The following is a 21,084-nucleotide window of genomic DNA, read 5'->3' on the forward strand; positions in this document are numbered from 1 at the left end:
CTTCTCATCCTATGCGAGAAACTTCTGCTAAAGTAGCAACAGTGGATACGCCAGTGCTACGCACTGGCTCGCCAGAGCGTAGCACTGGCGAGCCATAGTTTCAACATATTTAATTAACTATTTTTCGAGAGATTTCACTAGTTAATTTGTTATATGCTTCAGCTTAGTTCGAGGAATGATACTCTGAAGGAATTTGATTTTCAATTATCGGAAATCATCGACTTTATGTTGATGATATACACTACCTTGCACTGACGTGTGGCCAAACAGCCCAAAACCGGTCTCCTTTCAATTCACCGACTTGGTAACTTATGAAACATTTAGTTTTTGAAGATATTGGGTGTGAATTTGGAGTGCTATATTGGGATCAGACTCACTCCAGTATCAAAAATTCTGAAGATTTATTTTCTTATTCATATCAAAAGTACATTCATTTAAAAACATGTGATGTACAAAAAAGCTGGATTAAATTTAATGCTTTTTGAGGATATCTCACAAAAATCGACTCTGAATCATGGATAAATTTCATTTTGTAAGGGTGGCTTCGTTATTGACTATTTTTGAACGGCCATCTTGTTACCAGTTTCCATGAATTTATGTAACAATTCCAGAAATAAAAAAGTTAATCTTGTGGTTTGGAATGGAACAAAAACTGTTATTTTCTTTTGGTATTGCTTTTTTGGTATTGCTTTTCTCATGAAATTTTGAGGATGGTTTTGGAGATGAAGAGTTACCAAAAGGTTGATTTTTATGTAGAAAGATGTACTGTATAATCGTATTAGTACACACGTAGACAGCTAGACAAAAATATCTGAGAGAATCAAGAAAGGATAATTCCGTGACGTTATATTTTACATGTTATTAAATAAATGTTACAAATGTTTCAAATGTTCACAACTGTTATTAAAAAAAATAAATAACTACAAAGTATTATCTCGCTATACCCCTCTAGTCATAGCGATATTTCGTGATTTTTTTTCGAATCCTTCCCGCTTTTCGAGACTAACGTGATTAACCCCTATTTTTTTTTCAATTTTATAATGTTTGCTGGTGTTTTCCATTTTGACATATTAAGCCATTAGTGCCTGTGAATGCAGCTATACCACTTTACATATTCATTTTTATTGATAGTGATCCAACAAACCCAAACTCCATTATAACACAATCCAATATTTTACGATCGACGTTACGATACAAACGTCTTTTGTTCTGATCAGCATGTAAATCAAGTATAGGTACGCGCTACCCATGGTATACGAACCAGCAACGAACAACCAACGAGAACAGGTATAGGTGGTATGTCGAGGTCAGAGGTGGCTGTGCTACAATGTTCAGCCTCCGGCGTTGGGTCGAAGACCCCGAATCTCAATGGAAGAAAAGAAAAAATTAAGACCGGCAGTCATAACAAATACTAATAATATACGTACGAATGGTTCGTGACGGATTGGTTTCCTTTAGAAAATTGGATTGATTTAGATTAGTGAGTGGAGGTTCTAGAAAATTTTCTCTGGTAATACCACTAGAGGTCAAATTATTTCGGAAAATTAATTTGACCTCGCGTAGTATTCGGTAAGAAAATTCCACACCAAATTGTGGTGGAAAATCAAATATTTTTAAAATTTATTTTTCCAGCATTCTCAACAATTCAAATTATTTTCTTCATCAAGTCATTGTTTTCTACTCATGAAATATATTATTTTTTCATTTACTTCGGGATATTACAAGTGGTAGAAAATGAGCAAAATAGTAGTTTTATAGATACAGGAACAGATTACATAATAATATTCAGTTTGTCTTCACACCAAAGGACTCATAGCCTATAAACTTTTGATTTCTACTGATTGTAGTAGCTCAAAAGCGCCATTTTGGGACAAAGAATATAATATTCTTTCAATTTATAGTTACTTGAGCTTACTACAAGTGGTAGAAAATTATAATTTCAGAGGTTTTTCGGGAAGCTGCATAAACAGATTCACAGCGCGTCATAGCTTTGGCAGCAATTATTTAGGCCTTCAAATTGATAATTTCTACACGTTGTAGTTGCATGGGAATACCATTTCAAGATAGAAAATAGTACATCCTTCAATTTTACATAAATTTTGAGTAACTACAAGTGGTAGAAAATTGTGTTTTTATTAATGTGAGTTATACGCGCTTTAATGGTATGGAGCGTCAGCAAGCATCAATCATAGAAGGCTGTGATAGTTGTATTTTAACAGTTCAAAATATCAAAAAACTCGTGTTTTGTTGTAATGAAGACTATTGCACAAAAATGAATCGATTTGAAAATCATACTATATGCAAAATATGCGTGAAATTGTCTGATGTAATGATCAATCATCGTACCATGACTTATTTGCTCGCATCAATGGAGGATTGTGGCTCCAACTTGAAAAAAGAAAATTTGTTTCGAATCATTTACGAATATTTGCATCTGAACTACGCAAAATTGAAAGTACTGAATAGGAAGAAGGTGAATAAATTAGTGTCTAAATATGATAGGTATATATTTTATTAGACTTAGACACTTAATTGACAAGTTCAGGAGCGAGTCTACAGAGGAGATGGATGTCGAGTTAACGACTTCAACTGACGTTCCTGTAAATTTAGTTCAGAAGCGAGAGCTTCTCAACTCCTGATCCAACAACTGAACCTTAAAAAAGGTTTGGTGGTACAGCCAGGAAACGACTGAGTCGTCTCCTCAAGAGCGGGGTACATTATAAAACCGCCTTGCACCAAATTCTTGAGCGGCGTACGCAGAATCTGTCTCAGGTGGGGGAACAAACCTCCCATTAGTAGGTTAGCGAACGTTTGCGCTCAAGTGATGATTCATCAAAACCAGAGGCGAAAAAGCCCTGCACGGCTGAATCTGAGGCATCGTCAGTTGTAGCTGACGTGCAAAAACCCTCATATGGGAAGGTAGTCATGGGTATTAAGGTGGGAATCTTGCAACTTGACTATCCGACTACCTCATTAACAGAGCATATACTTTGTGCCTACCCCGCTGGGGACCAAATCAGGTCATTAGAGTTCGGCAGAGCCGTACTCTTACCATCTGACCTGAAAGACCACTCACCATACAAACTAATCGGTTTCGTTAAGAAGCTGGATTTATTTGGCCGAGTGTGAATAGGTGTGAGCCACAATAAACCCTTGCGGGTTGCGGTGGAGGGTCGAATAGACCCACTCACTTTGGACCCAACCTTACCTATGATCCGGTGTTATTTTTTTTTCAGTTCGTTTTCCTAAACATTCGATATGGAATTGAATCAGATATCATTCATAGGAACGCTGCAGAATCACTACATAGTATAAAACAAAGTCGCTTCCTTCTGTCTGTTCCTATGTATGCTTAGATCTTTGAAACTACGCAGAATAGATTTTGATTCGGGTTTTTCAATAGATATGTTGTTGTAAATATGTTTTTTCCGCTAACCAGGTTTCGCACCCCTACGAATGACAACCCTCAGAAGTCGAAACTTATGCGAGCTAAGGACTAACGATGTCTTACCTTTTAACGTGTGATTCCTAACACGGGTTGGACGATAGCGAGTGAAAATCGAGCGTTCTGCCTGCGGCTTGAACCATCGACCCACACATCGGCCGATTGACTGGGTGAACAAAGCATCCACGTCGAACCGCCCGGTTACCGACCGAAAGAAATGGAGTGATTCAAGAGGAAGGTTTCTAATGTGATGTAAATGAACACATTTTTTGTGCTTACATTGCAAACGCTGGCAGAACCCTACCAGATACCAGATAGATCAAAATAATGCACTACAGTACACATCAAGAAGGTCGACAAAAAAGTCCGCGATGGTATATGTTTATCTCTTAGGGTTAACCCACAATAATTTTTTATCTTCGAGAAATAATGGCTCATTTACGAAACGATTTTAAGCAATAAAGCAATCATCTTTATCGAATCTAATACCTCAAATACATTGTGCATTCAATATAGATCAATATGGTCCTGCAAAGCATGTAATTGAGATGAATATTTTTGAAGATATTTCGGATTGAAAATGCAGGGACATAGCGGTTGTGGCGGTACCCGCCGGGGAGCCGGTGGCGCGTGCCTATAAATAGCGCGTCGAAGGCCACGCTTCGCCCTATAGCACTTTATGATTAGCAGCGATCGCACGCTTTTATATGTATATTAAGAATCAGCATTGCACTCGTGCGGGGCCGACGCGTTCGCTAGTATAATATATGATACAGTACCTTTCTGGATAATATTGTAAAAATAAGCACTCATTTCATTCATAGTGTTGGAGAGAAACCAATTAAATTCAAAAGAACTCTTACAGAAATATCATGTATAGAAGTTAATTTCATGAAAAATGAGAAATAAAACTTTTTATGTTTTTATACCACTTGTATTTGTGATTGAAAACTTTATCGCAGTTTCGTTCTACGAGGACATTTTCAAACTTATACAATAAAGTTACTTTCAGATACAAACTGAAAAAGAAATGAACGCCAAAAAGGTTTTGTTTCAAAAAATAAGAATGGAAAAGAATGTGTTTTGAAACACTTAAATCTCAGGAATAATGCCAGTTCAACGGTGATTGTGAGTAACCTGTCAAATGTACAAGGTACTTGGAAAGAGTAGACTTTTAACGTTGCCGTGATATGTACTGAGAAGTAATTTTCAGATCTCTTATTCAGCATTAGAGCTCAAATACATAACATACACCTTCATCCTCCGTCTGATGAAAGGGTTGTGTTGGAAAATATTTTATGGTTAGCCTCAATCAAAACTAGCACTAAGTGTGTTTTCAGTTAATTGGCTTCACCCTACCAGGAAAATTTTGTATCTCCTAGGATGAATCATACAAAGTTTTTCGAGAGTACTCTGCAAAACTTCCAACTTTCTATACAATTGAAATATACCAAACTACCGAGGCAGTAACGAAATAATATGCAACTCTATTCACATATTCAAGTGACACTTTATTGTGAGATTTTCACTAGACAGTTTTTACAAAACCGCTTGGAAATTTCTGATCTCAGACCTTGAGTTGACTTGTGGTTCATGTCGAAAACTTTATATTGGCTAAACGGAAAGAACCTTTCCCAAAGAAAGAAAGAATATAGGAATAGTTTCGTGAATGTTATGACATTTGCAAGCTTTCTTTTATTAGAGGGAAGTGTATTCAACCATGAACATAAAGCAAATTTGAATATGAATAGGAAATGCTTCAAAATCATTAGATTTAGGAATTCTGAAACTTTTACTGAATGATCAAATGGTATGGATTTTCTTACTCTTTGGAAACTATTTTCTAAATGAAAGTCGGAAATTATGTTATTATATCTCCCTTTAGTGAGTAGATGGAATTTTATTTCATGATGAAATTTTCAATTAGTTGTTCATACATAAACTTAGGTACAATTATTAGTCATATAGTACGTAGAAGATCATATGATTCAAATTGTGATTAAGTATAACTTAGTATAAACACGCCTGAGAAAGTTTTGTGTAGTTGCGGTTTTGAAATTATCCAGTAAAAATCTGACTATCAAGTCATACTTTCTCTCGAATAAATTATGTATCTACCAATTTCATCACAAATCTCTATTCACATCTTTCACATATCTTTCAAATGTCTTTCAAAATTGTTGGGAATTTTCCCGAATTCTCCAATGATATACATTCTGAAGTAGATAAAATAAAGTATTATATTTTTTATTTCCTTAATAATTGTGTATAATGATCAAAGAAATTTCAGCATTTCATTTAAGTTCAATATTACCTACTTCTCGAAACCCATTACATGTACCATATACAAGATTTTTCAAATACTTGACGTTCTTTAGTAATTCGGACATTTGGGAAAATTCCCTTCTTTTTGTGATTATTTTAAATGAAGATGTGGTTCCATCAGCTTTGGACATAACAATTTCACTTTCAAAGTCAATTTTGAAGCCACTCTCGCTCTTCAAATTTGAAAGATAGCTGCGAGAAAACATCAAATTCATGTTTTCTGTATTAATTCATATTTCTAATCAATCATAGATTCAATAAAATCTGCAAGAATCAAAAGTATCAAGAATTGCCTTTCCAACAAACTTTATCACAACCTTTCCACATCGAGTTGGATCCACCAACTCCCAATATTGACAAAATGTTAAAGATAATTGAAATATATTGTTTACAATGTAAATATTCTGCAAATAGTACTTACTGAAAACGATATTAGAATTAAAAGTTTGCTAGAACTGCTTACACTTAACAAATGTGAATAATGCAATCTGTATCAACTGTTATTAAATCAAAACTACAATAGAATTTATTTATAACCGGACAAGGTTTTTAATATGTATGATAAACAATCTATGTATACAACGAGCACCTGTTCAAATAAGTTAATTGATTGATTCCACGGATGTGAGATATATATTTATTTACGTGAAAATTGGATAAGTAAACAGTCATAATGCAAACGCGAACTCAATTTTCTTTGGAGAAAATGATTCTTCTACTCATATTTATGATACATATTCATTTACTTGCTTTTTGGGAATCATACGTTGGATCAATCTCGAGAGGAATATCATTGACTTCATTCTGATTTAATGAAATTTTGATATTGTAGAAATCAGTTGAGAATTTTACAAAAATTAAGTTTATTTTGTCTTGGTGTTCAAAAGTTTAATTTTTGTAGGACTCTAGTTTAAACGAGAGGTTTTGTTTCAAGTTATATCTGGTTATAGAAATATTTATTTATTGAATGTTATTCAAAAAGACCTTGAAAGTCTCATTACATCAATAATGACCCAGTACTTTATAGTGCTGAGCACTATGATTTATAAAACAGATATTTACTACCTATATAAAATAACCGTGTGTACTTTGATAATTAAAACAATATATTTTCTATCATGTATATGGATCTGGATTATGTCTCAATGTCTATACTTCGAAGTTCACTTTGCCTGATATACTTATTTTCATGCTTATTTCTCAAATGAAAAATTTTTATTGCATTGTAGCTCTTTCATTGTATTGTAGTCATTCAATTAAGATTTTTTTCAATTTTTTTATATAAAATTTGACACTCCTTACCAAGTTATTGATTAAAACTTCAATTCTGATATAACTGGTATAAAACAAGTTGTGAAAGGTTTCTATTTTGAACATCTCCGTTTTGCCTCATTATATAATCCTCACGGTTTGCAAAAATTATAACATCTCGGATATAATTTTGACAAAAACAAATTGATTTTTCGAATATTTCATAGATACTGTGTAACGTTTCTCAATATATTTTCTAAGAATAATGTTTATCGATAAAGAAAAATTACCTGTGAGCCCAATTTTGATAAAAATATATCATGATCAATTTTTAAGACGATTTTATTGAATAATTACATAATTTTTGATATAACTTGAAAAATTACTTTTTCAAACAGTTTGGAGGGTACATGTATTCTATGATAATTTGCTGTGTCCAATTCATTTCTCGAGCTAGAAAGTGTTCTATATTGAAGAAAAAGTTTTGGTTGCTACAATGATATACAAAAAATATGTAGTTTGATTGTAAATTTCATTTTGCCATGGCATGAATGAGCATAAATTTAACAATATTCATGATTTCTCAAATGAATCTCTTCAAGGAAACAGAAAAATTACACAAATTGACTTTTAGTCAATATCCTATAACTCAAAACTGAATAGCACTCAATAACAAATATTTCATTGAAAACACTATCAACCAAAAAGTGCAAAAAAATCAAGCTGACGGATAAATACTAAATACTTCTGACGTCACACGTTTTTGGAGTATACGGTTGTCGTTTTGAATTTCTATCATTTCGATAACTCTCTAAAATTGCCCTCTTTGAAAAATATTTTGTTTACACGATAGTCAAGTTCAAAGGATTATTCTTGGTAAATGAATATGTCAATGTGGCCAATTGCCAACGTCGATAGAAATCTGCTTCACTCAGCTCTTGGGCCTTTGTAAATTGCGTCAAAAAACTAAGAAAACAGTTGCAAATTGATAGGTTTTGAACGTTGGATATAGATTAACTTGGCCTATAATGTCTACTGTTTTCTAATTTCGGACATTGTTTTTGACTTTTGCTTATTATTATTACTTATAAGGTTAGCCCTGGTGAATATATTTTAAGTGAAGAAATATATCCCTCATTGGGCTGATCTGTTAGCGCACTTATTATTCACCCCCCATACCAAAATCAATAATTGCAACCCCTTTCAAAATTGTATGAACCTAAACGAATTCAAAAAGGGTACAATATTGGTAGGAAGTGGATTTCATTTCACTAATTGGACAACCAAATCTTGAATTCACAGTTAAAAAGTCTTTACCACTCTCAACAAAAATAATAATAAAATTAAACGCTAGCTTGTGCAAATGGCTTTTTTTAAATGAATCCCAATTTGGTTTATTTGTTGTCAAATTAACTCGGTAATGGATTTTGATTACCAAAAAATAGTATTCATTTTGATTTTTTAATAATGAATTTTAAAGAAGATGGTGCATAATAATTTACTAAAAAGTTAATTATAATTCCCTTTCGAAAATTATATTTCAGTTTTGAATTCTGTCACTAATAACTGTAACGAAAAAACCAAAATTATAAAATAGTCAACTAGATAAAATATATGAATTAAATACGAGAATCTTTTTTTCTCTATAATTTAGGGGTGCAACTTAGGATGCAGTCAACCCCTGCTCTTAATACCCCTGTACGTAATGCACATGATGAATTCCAACGAGGACTCTGTTGCACGAACGAGAATCATTTGAAACACTTCGAAATATTTCTCAATGTTACATCAATATCAATGCAGCATATCACTATTTGGATCTGAATTGAAACGTTTCTAGATCAAATAGTACCATCAACTTTGAATTTCCCCCAAATTAACAGTTATCTGAAATGACTTTAAGCAACCCTAATTGTTTTCCGGATCTCGTTGTTCTCTCATCAACCGAATCAGTTTCAATTTCAGTAATCAGTAATTATATTTTAAATCAAAGGAGAAAGTTGAAAAATGCTCTGTAATTTATACCTTTGTAATAATGGAAGTTCGTGATAACCCCAGGGAACTGTAAGAAAAAATAATGAATGTGGTGTTTAAATATAAATACTTCTTTTTTCAATTCATTGGAGCACCGTTTCTAAAGTAATTGAAACATGCCAAGAGGATTACTGTTTCTTTACGATGTCTTTCTAGGAACGAAAAATATGAAGAGATGATATTGATTGAATTGACCAAAAGATAAGTTCAATGAAGAATGAAAAAATAAAATCAAGTTTGAAATAACCGTTTGAAACAACTGTTTGAAACATGCTCAAATGATTTCTGAACCATTCAGATAGGTAAAGTATCGTGTAGATGCCCAAAAATTTTTTATTTATGATTCTGTAAGTATACAATACATTGCTGGTTCTATATGCTTAGATCCTATCAGTGATACTGTCTGAATCATGTATACAACGTTTGAACTGTTTGGTCCTCTACAAAAACCCTGAAAAAAAAAGCAATCGTTCTTTCCACACCTTGGTATAGAGCCGAAAATTCGCTAATATTGAGTTGAAACCATTGAATCAAATCTAAAGATTTTTATTGCTATTCTATATTGTTTATTGAGTTCCTGCGAGCTGGACAAAAATTACAGGACGGTTGACTGAAACAAAATGCGAATGTTTGCTAATAAACCACACACTTAGACAAGTAAATTCAAAGAACAAGCGTAGAAGAGTTTATTTTATGCAGCTCCTATGAAAAAAATTGTATTTGCCTACCTGTTCCGGAAGAAGATATTTATAGTGGCGAAATAACATCAGACTAATATCAGTGCCACATCGAATGTTTCAGAAGTCAATCAACATTGACATATTGCACATTTCAAAGCTCCATTCCAGGGTAAAACTGCAGGGTACATTTGATTTTTTACAATTCTGAAGACGGATACCAAATACAATTTCTTTTTTATAGAGTTCTTTTTTATAGACAAAATTATTGAATACAAGTAGATAGTATTTTTTTTTTGTGAAAAATACTTTGAATTCACTCAGTAACTCATCAGGATTTACTAAAAAGTTAGCCTCTTCCACACCTGTAACAATTATTTTTTCCAGATTGTGGAAGGTGAAAATCTCCAGAAAAGTCAATGAGAAATTCGAGTTAGTACTAAATTGTCATTAATTGTCATTATAATCAATAGACATAACTATTGAAGCGTTAACAGTCCCTTCTGAGTTCCATACAATGAAATGTGGATTCCTTAATAATCGACAACTGCAAAGGGCATTATTTCATTCTCAGTGTTTACGAAGAAGGTAAACACTGTAAAGTATATCAACTTTCTGTCAATATTGTAGTTATATTCAGAATTCTCGTGGTGAGTATGGAATACTCACGAAAATACACTGTGATTATTGTTTGACCTGATCTAACCTGACCTAAAATAACCTTACTTGGTCTGGCCTAACCGGACCTGGTCTTGAAATATAATTAACAACAATCTGGCAACAGTTACCAACAGTTATAACATCGACGGATACTATTTGAATCGAATAAGCAATCTAATTTTTGTGAGTTTTCGAAAGAGTAGTACAGTTTTTTGAAAACTTTATTTACGCAGTGCTATAAAATTGTACCGAAGAGTAACATGTATACATTCATTAGCTGAATGCTGATTTTATCAAATTTGTTGTGGTCTGTTTCTTACCTACTAAAGAATGTATTTTTCTGTAAAGAATGTATTTTTCTGTAAACGTTTTTTTATGTTTCATCGCAAAATGTTTGCTCCATTCTGGAGTATTCTGAATATTTCCGAAAATGTTCATGGAATTCTGCTACTACGCCATAGTCTACACCTTTACTCACCTTAGTTATTGTTATAATTTTCCTCAATTCTATCATCTGAATAACATGTCACATAGACTATACAAGCTTTTTTTAATGTTAGCAATAACTAAGGGAATTCCACATTCTTGGTGGATAGTTGTGGAATTGGCCGCGGTGGTAGTGCGCCCGACTTACGATCGGAAGGCCGTGAGTTCGATTCCCGCTTCGACCAGATATTTTTCTCGAGAGAATGTGTCTGGTTGAAGCTGGAATGATTCTGCAACCGTGTTAGGAATCACACGTTAAAATGTAAGACCTCGTTTGTCATTAGCTCGCACAATTTTCTCAACTTCTGAGAGTTGTCATTCATATGGGGGCGACAGCTGATTAACGGAAAACCAGATTTTTAACAGTCGAAACAAGGAAACATATGCGAACGATTCTCGATAATCTCTTATGCTAGTTTGTAGGTTCGAAACGCAGAGTAAACACCAAACTTGGAAGATGTTCATTAGTAACTCGCTAAAGCTCCCAAGTATCAATTAACTGTCTTTATAATTACTACTATGACACTAAATTCGAAAGACCCATTTTCAAACAGATTAGAAGTAGATGTTACCAGAGCTCGAATTTCATCCATGATCCTAAACCAGGCAGCACTGTTGATTTTGCATGTTTGGATCATTAGAAGCACTGGTTGAATATTTTTTTTCTTAGTGGCAATGACGTAAACTTACAAAGACGATCTTTGACATTCGTTGTTGAGTTTTCTGTCAGTCCCATGAATGCCGTCTTCGTCATAACACCCACTTGAAAGTACCATGTTATGATGTGTTTTTTTAAAGGACAAAACACAAGCACCACAGGAAAATCTCCAACAACGATGCCTGTGCGAAAGTAGTGATTCACATTGGATTTGAGATTAAACCCCCTTTGGAAAAACGTTCTCAGGAAGTTTTTTCCACAATAACGCGGTTATCCAAATGAGAGAGTTCTTAAACAGTGCAGTTCTTAAACAGTACAGTCCGTCGCGTATTTCTGATATGTACCGCTCTTGGTGGAATCAAATATTTCAAGTCACTTGAACACTTCCCGTGAAAGTATACTATAGAAACGAGACAAATCACCAACCATTTTTTGATGTTGCAGACTATCAAGGTTGCAAATGATGTTCGCGTTTCCAGTAAGGCGGATGGCTCCCCTCTGGATATAATCCAACAGCTTCAGGGAATGCCTAGGGGCCGAGCTTCATACATGAGAAAAATATTCCAAAGAAGGTCTAATCTGAGTTTTATAGAGCATCAAAAGTTGCTGAGGTGTGTACAGTTTTCTGGTTCGGAACAGTGTTCCAAGCTTTCGAGAAGGGGCTTTTGCAATTGCAGCGACATGATTGTTCCAAGACATATTGGTGTCCATTTTAACCTCCAACAAACCTATCGAAGCATGTAGAAGATGATGCTGATGACACAGCAGTATTTTTAGCAGTGATCCATGCTCAACACTGTCGATGCTCGTAGACTTCACACTAGAGTTATTATTCGACATTGAAACTGTATTGAAGAAATATTTGTGATATTCATGAATTTCTGTTCATGAATTCACTGATTAATGAGTACTGTTAAAAATTCAGATAATTTTCTGTTTCAATTTCTTTTTAACACGCTAATATTAGCCTCACTTGTATGTTTGTTTTGTAACCGACTCCTTTGGGCTCGATTTTGACTAACTTTAAACGGGCAGATGTATTTTAAACTGTAAATTTCTAAGTTTATTTCATTATTCTGACCAGGATCGCCAGGATTGAGTAATTTCCTCACACAGTCTCTATGTGAGAGCAGTGAGACAACAACACTGTCTATGCATGCGTATATATTTTATATTAAAACAAATGGGCTAGAAATAGCAAGCCAAACTAAAAGTTGAAAATAAATGATAGTTTAAAAAACTATAAAACACGCTTCAATAACAATACAAACTAAAAAATCAAAAATAATTTAAGATAGTGTCCGAACATCGATAATAAGTCCTATGGCTTGATATAACAATGGATATTTAGCGTCTAGAAATTGGAACATTGGAAACTAATCAGTGAACTTTCATTACACCATTTTGCCCAATCCGTTTTGTTGACACGAGTTACGGCTGTGAAAAATTTCAATACAAATTTTATAACGCATATGGAATGAGAATAGGGCTCTGCTAGCTTCTATCCCTCATAAAAAGGATAGTGGCGACGATTGTTCAGATATTTGCCTCACGTTTCATGTTGGGGTAGCTCGAGCATACGAATGAAGCTATATATAAAAATAAAATCGTTTTAGCAATATCGATTTAAATAAACTACTTTTTACCAAATTTCTTTCAAGAAAATTTCAATTCTGGTCATTGCTGAAAATTGATAATAATGATATAGTTGACAATTTGCAGTTTTTTGGTAATACATTTTCTTTACGATTCGTCATCGAGGATTCTTCATAAAGGCTGACATTCACCAAGGATCCATTTTGTTTTCACCACATTTTGTATAGAAAAATGGATTATAAACGGTCTATTGAAAGATTGCCAATATTTTGCTTTGTTGACTTGAAATTATGAACGAGTATACTAATTGACAGAAATATCGATATTACATTGTTATTAGTCTAATCAACAAGTTCAAAAACATGAAAAATAGAGATGAAGGTCCTAAAAATATGAGCGATAGCTCATTCGATTCGGAATCACCTCTAGAAAAATGTTTTTGGAGGATTTTGGTGCAGGTAAAAAATTGCAATTGTTATTAACAAAATAAGATTTAAAAAAAATGGTATTCAGTTTTTCGTTAATAACTCAAAAAATATTAACATTTAAGCCATTTCGAAAAAAGCTCGTAAAAGAAAATTTCCGATAAAAAAGTCCCGACTCCCGAAACTATATCTCCATTCTGAAAAGAGAAATGAAAATTTCTAGTTTCATTTGTAACTAACGTTACTGCAGTTTCGGCCTATATGGACATTCTCAAACTAATACAATAAACTCTAAATAGGACGAAACTGCAGTAACGTTAGTTACAAATAAAAGTGGTAAAAAACATAGAAATTTTCATTTCTCTTTTCATTATGATTTCCTACCACGTAGTAACGGCTACATCCATCAATCTATCTCCATTATTTATAATTTCAATTTGACGTTGAAAAAAGGGTTCCGCGCGGCTGTTACGGCATGCTCGCGCTGCCGCTAAAGAGAGTTTATCAAAGGAAATAATTTTTTTTTAACATAAAATGTCATTTCAAAAATTTGAAAAAATCTAGTATCTTCTTAAGACTTGAATGAATCGAGTCCCGTAGAAAAAAAGTTTTATCACCATTTTTCAAAAAGTTCAATTGTTAACTAACAAATTTTTTACCAATCTCCGTTGGTATAAATAATGGGATGAAAGGTATAAATAATTGGCCTATAAATTTTAAACTTCGTGGAGCCCTTTTGATATATATACACCATACGATCCTGCGATAAAAGTTCATAAAAATTCAATTTGTTAATTATGATTTTTTATAACTATTGCAAAATGAAATATCTAAAAATTGTTATTAATTTTTTTTTTCAATTGATATTTAGCTATGTCTGTTTTTACATTGAACAATGGCAGTTATTAACATAGGATATGAATTTTTTACGTAATTTGTTTATTAAATTGTTTTAAACAAATAGAGAAATTCAATATTTTCAAAAATTTTTTTTCCATTTTGTTGTCTGGAGATAATTATGATTAAAAAAATCCTAATTTTAATTTTTAATTGTTTAAAATCAATAGTTTAAATAATTAGTTAAGAAATAATTTTGCTTTCAAAAATAATAATTTTAATTTTTGCGCAAAAACATTTTTTCATTTATTATTCAATTGTTTATTAGTTTAACAATTTGTTATAAACAAATATTGACCAACGTTATGTTTTTTTCTGAAGCAGAAAAAAATTTACTGTAATAGGTGTCAGAAAGTATTATAATAAATTGAAAAAAAATTAATACTTTCCAATATCTATTATGATAAATAAAAAAAATATGGCACTTTTTCATATATTGCTGTTTTTATATTTTTTTTCTACTTTAGAATAAAAATATGAAGTTGGTCAATATTTGTTTGCAACAAATTATTTAACTAATAAACAATTAAATAATGAATAAACAATTTTTTTGTGCCAAACTATTTGAAAGTGTAAATTATGATTTTTTAAAGCAAAATTATTTCTCAACTAATTATTTAAACAATCGAAATATAAAAAAATCGATTTTAAACAATTAAAAATTGAAATTAAGAAAAAACATTTTTTTAAATCATAATTATCTCTAGACCAAAGAGCAAAAAATTTTTTTTCTCAAATATATTGAATTTCTCTATTTGTTTAAAACAATTTAATAAACAAATTACGTAAAAAATTCATATCCTATGTTAATAACTGCCATTGTTTAATGTGAAAACAGACATAGCTAAATATCAATTAAAAAAAATTATCAACAATTTTTAGATATTTCATTCTGCAATAGTTATAAAAAATCATAATTACAAATTAATAAATTTTTATGAACTTTTATCGCAGGATCGTCTGAAAACAGACGATATATATACGCAGACGCAGATATATATATATATATATATATATATATATATATATATATATATATATATATATATATATATATATATATATATATATATATATATATATATATATATATATATATATATATATATATATATATATATCAAAAGGGATCTACGAAGTTTAAAATTTATAGGCCAATTATTTATACCTATTATCCCATTATTTATGTCAACGGAGAATGAGAAAAAATTTGTCAGCTAACAATTGAAGAACTGAAAAATGGTGATAAAACTTTTTTTTCTACGGGACTCGATTCATTCAAGTATTTAGAAGATACAAGATTTTTTCGAATTTTGAAAATGACATTTTATGTTAAAAAAATATTACTTTTGATAAACGTCAAATTAAAATTATAAATAATGGAGATAGAGTTTCGGGAGTCGAGACTTTCTTATCGGAAATTTCCTCCTCTTTAACGAGGTCTTTTCAAAATTACTTAAATAATAATATTTTTTGAGTTATTAACGAAAAACTAAATACCATTTTTTTAAATCTTATTTTGTTAATAACAATTGCAATGTTTACGTGCACCAAAATACTTCAAAAACATTTTTCTAGAAGTGATTCCGAATCGAATGAGCTATCGCTCATATTTTTAGGACATTTATATCTATTTTTCATGTTTTTGAACTTGTTGATGAATAGCCTTCAACTGACGTTGATCCTGTCGGTACTTGAAACCGATCATCAAGACAATAGAGCTTATTTTTCTGCATTTTTCTGCAGCATATTTTTTTTTGGCTTTCAATACACTTCGCAATCTATCTGATGCTCAAAAATTAAATATTTCATAATTTTGTTCCCGCTTTTTTTCATAAATCTACCACTTGCATTAAATATATCGTCATTGAATTACACCATAAGCAAATCCCCAATAGCAGGTGCTGCTATTGGGGATTTGAAAAGCAGCTAACAGCTTTTCAATTTATCGGAGTTGAAATATCATATCCGATTATAGGTTTCTGTTACGAATCATATGTGTTTCAATATTAATGTGGATGGATATAAACATGTTATTGAATGTATTTCAAATGAGCTGATTAATTCCTGACAGTTAACATATAGTCTATTCACATAGAGCTCAATGGTCCTTGATGAATGACGCAATGATAAAATATAATTGATAAAAATTCATGACAGACAATACGATAGGGTGACATGATACAATCCTGAGAAAATAAACTTCATTTTTTTATACTCGCAAGAGTAATTTTTGATTTTTTTGGAACTATCACTCTACCAATTTGAATGAAACATCATCCAAATCTCATATCTCTCATCAATATACGAGACCTGCATGCGGTATCTTATTCTGAATATATTTTTGGTGATTTATTACCTAAAAAATGCACCTAAAATTTCGTCATTTTTCTGCTAAGTTCTTCAAATCTACTTAATCTATTCAGAAACTGACTATAATTTATTTTGTCGAGAGGTAAATGGGTAACTGATTGTATAAATGAGTTTGCTTTTCATTTATAATATACTAATTTTTCTGGGCATTGTATCAAGTTTGTATTCAGCAACAGTTTGTTTTTGGGCAACAATTTTGTTGCAGGTAATTTCAAAATATTTTCGTGACATTCACCTTCACAGTTGGAATAAGGATTTTGAGTCAAGTATCGTAAGAATTCTTGTTTTTCATTTGTTAACACTGAAAACTTGCAACTAGTGCACATAGATAGAAGTATAAACGGTAATATCTATGCTCGTGCATGAATGTTGTCACTGAAAATTAATGATAAACTGCTTATTTATTAAGATATACGATTAAAGACCCATATGTATGAATGCATCCTACTACTACTTCTACTACTAACTACTACTACTATGAGAAAGTGAAATTTTCTGCCTGAAATACCAGTAACCAAATTTGCAACGTTCAATGATTTATTCAAATAATAATAATGAATATATTAAATACGAAAAACAAACTCATTTCATTCAAGCAATTATCCAAATTTTTCAATTCTGAATGAAAATTAAAATAACCCACGGAATATTTTTATTTTAAAGTTTGAACAGATTTCTAATATCATCTCTAGGAGTAAAGAATATTCAGAATAAAATTGAAATTCGAATTGAAAGTGCTAGAAAATATTTCAGGAATATGAAATATTCCTGAAAAGTCTTGATTATAAATAGTTGTTCGCTTCCGTTCATTTGTTCATTGCTTAACTCTGCGAAGCCGCATAATCTAAACCAATTAGTGATAATTATTGTAAGCCAAATTTACCCTCAGCATTGCTACTCCCTTTTTCGGAACTAATTAAGATTGTTTCTTTTTCAGGTAAGCCGTCTGCAATAGGATCGCTCGACCATAATAATATCCAACTGGGATTTCGGGTATGTCATAATTTCTTTTATTTTTCGATATAATTTCGGAGTCTGTTCCGCTCTGCGCCCTTCTGGTTAGACGTCAATATAAGCCTAGGGGTTGTTTATCGAATTTTACCTCCACAAAGGCATGGGCGTTACGGTCAAAATTCATCTAAGGCTATTTTTGTTCATCAAAACACAAATAACGTATTGCTTTTATGGGGAATTTGTTATGTTACTGAATGTATTTTATTATTCTGTGTTCAAATTTACTCCATAATTGAAAATATCAACAATTCTGTTGACTGTGTAGGCTTGTATTTTTATGCGCGGGTCGAAATAAAATGCGGGGCATGCATGGTCTAATTGAAAAAAAATAGGTGAATGAGTTTTAGTCATTTAAAGTTGCTTACTTCATCGATTTTTCAACTTTGCACCGTTTCACATTTTGTTTTTCATTTTTACTTACGTACATTATTGTTGTTACAAAAAAACTCATCTTCAGGTAGTAAAATGATGATAATAAACGTATAGAGGAATGTTTATATCTATTTGAACGGTGTTTGGAATAAAAAATGTAATTTACGAATATAAACATTTTTGAGGCTAGAGTAAAGATTTCCATTACGGAAAGTATGTAAAGAAAAACAATAATCTAGTTGAAGATCATCTATTAGGAACGTTATAATTGGACATTCCTCCCACGACTGAGTTGTGCATCCTCAGAGGCTATCCAGTAGTTTCGCGAGCGATTTATGACAGGTCCTGCACTGGGCTTGTGGAGGAAATCATTCAAACAATGGGCTTGTTTTATGATTTTTGGTTTATAGTTCACTTGATAGAAATTTCAAATTGAAAAACAGTGCACTTTGATTCAGACCGTAGTTTTCCCGTAATTAATTATTAAAAATCGAATGTGATAGGCTGGTGACGTCATGGCCCTATTTCCGCTTCTTGTTCGATTGACCAATAGGAACAATATAAATAATCAACATTGCCAAATCGTAAAATTTACGAAGTCTATAATTATCAATTCAATTATGGAAGTGTATATGAACCCGTTAACGTTTCAATTAATGAAAAATTCTCCACGTGGAATAAAGTGTACACGAAAAATCATGTTTGGAAATAAGTTCTATATCTAAAATTACAAAAAGTCGAAAGATCACAAAATATTTACCTAAACTATGATTTTATGCATTATGTAATAATATACAGTTATATAAAATAAAAAAATATAGCAAACTGGATTAAAGAATCATTTCAAATATTCAATTTATTCTACAATCCTCAACCTGTATGTACAACTGCAATTTATTATAAAAAAAACATTCCTACATACATACATCTTTCTAATATTGCTATTAAATTCAAGCGTTATAGGCTCACTTGGGTAATCTGTTGATTCTTCCAAAACTTGAAAGGAAGGTTGAATTAGGTCAAGTATAGACATAATTGATTGTACTCGAACTGATCCAACAAAAGCTTCTGAGGTAATAATACCATTAATCATATGATAAAATTCAATGAAGTAAAATGTAAGGCATTTGATTTTTTTTGCAAAAATATTAATTCATTTTGTTTCATACTTTCAGCAACAGTATCAACTCCAGATAATACTTTCTGTGGAGAGTACTTGAAGTTGAAATAAAAAACCGTCTCATCATATTCAATATTTTCGTTCTCCTTTCATTTATAGTCACTTTTCAAGTGATTTCTATAAAGTCTTGGAAGAGTAGAAGGTTTTGAGTTCTTTCTTTTCAATACTTTCACCCATTTTTTTGTCATCATTTTATCCTTTGGGAACTCATTATATGAAATAACTCACCTATAAACCAATGCGCTTTCTGTTTTCTTGTGCCTTTCCGCACAATTAAAATCAGCACAACAATGCACCATATTAATAATCAAATATATCTCTGAAATACTTTTGAAACACACAAACTAAACTCGATGAAAAAACGAATTGTTCCTACCCGAGCTGTCAGCTAAGAAAAAGTTGAAACTCAATGTTCCAAAAACAAGCAGAAAGGATTCGATGTAACAAACATTTTCAATGCTGAATAAACCAATAAATTGTGATATGAGTACTCCATTTTCCTGAGAAAAATGACAATCAATTAAAATTATCTGTAATTATCTATTCATTTTTTTTAATAAAGCCAGTAAACAAATAAATATACAATAATAAGATCGCTCGAATCCACGAATTAAGCATAAATGAACAAAAATATTTGCCTTGATAACTGATATAGTACTTGTTATATCTAAATATGATTCTAAATAGAATTTAACGAACTGTATTTTCAAATGGTTTTCGAATGCTCATGAACCCTAATAAAATAAATCAATTATAATTATTCATGCCACCCACCAAAAATAAGAAATAACGACAACTTACCAAGAGTCGATTTTGAAGTGTTCGAGGAATTTTACTTGAAAAATTTGCAATACTTTGGTACCGAAATGAAGTAGGTGGTATATTTAGTAGGTTCTTTCTTATTTATATGACATTCGTTTTTTGGAACACTGAAAAACTTTTTATCTGGTATGGATGATCTGTTTTTACAACTAGGTATAAAACATATTTTAACCATTTTGGTGGTAGTAATGATAAAATTTAATCCAAAAATAACCTAAAAAATATTTTTCGGAATGTTAACTAATGACACGGAATATGCAGCAAAATAGGCACCCGCCAAGACCTACCTTTTACAAAAAAAAAGTTCTTTAATTAGAAAATTATAACAGTTGCATTCACATATCAGATATATGATTGGATAATGAAAACCAATACACTTGGCAACTCCGCTCTAGACACGTTCAATTTTATTGGTCAACAGACACGCGGCCAATTTAAATTCTTGCTTTTCGAATTGTTCTTATAAATTCCAATTTTGTTTTTGTGGAGAGGAACATGATATTAGGGAACAAAATAGACTCTAAGTGTCCTGGACCTGGAGATTGGGGAGTGAACGTGTAGATCCCTGAAAAACTAATCCCTTATTCATTGATGTAGAAATTGTCGGTTCTGTGACCTCAGATATTTAAATTGGTTGTGAACTGTTTCCAATTTGATAAAATATTTCGATTCGACTATTCGACATAGAAACGGAATAAGGTTGTTGAGTTCTCCTAGAAGTAATACATTTAGCAAATCTGATCAAAATTGACCAAACAATAAATTGGGACGGATCAATTTAAATTTATAGATGGGTTCATCTCTTTGTAGTTTCGTTCATCTTCTATAAGTGTTTCTCCGTATTCATATATTATTTATTATAACGGCTC

The 21,084-nt window shown here is 31.7% G+C and overlaps 1 protein-coding gene across 9 annotated transcripts in view; it reads left to right on the forward strand.

Annotated features, from left to right (window-relative positions):
- The window catches only part of LOC111518249 (TOX high mobility group box family member 4), a 249,801-nt gene that overhangs the window by 70,427 nt on the left and 158,290 nt on the right, over window positions 1–21,084 (forward strand). Inside the window, exon 1 of one of the 9 annotated variants that reach the window (XM_074175319.1) lies at window positions 17,805–17,820. The exons of the other annotated variants lie outside the window; for them this stretch is intronic. The gene's annotated coding sequence lies outside the window, so the exon portion shown is untranslated. Of the gene's footprint in view, window positions 1–17,804; window positions 17,821–21,084 lie in introns of those variants that run through there. 9 annotated transcript variants of the gene reach the window in all.

The sequence above is a fragment of the Leptinotarsa decemlineata genome, unplaced genomic scaffold (assembly GCF_025532065.1).
Source record: "Leptinotarsa decemlineata unplaced genomic scaffold, Ldec_3_MD MMD2_tig00001019_RagTag_RagTag, whole genome shotgun sequence".
In the NCBI taxonomy this organism is placed as follows: Eukaryota; Metazoa; Arthropoda; class Insecta; order Coleoptera; family Chrysomelidae; genus Leptinotarsa; species Leptinotarsa decemlineata.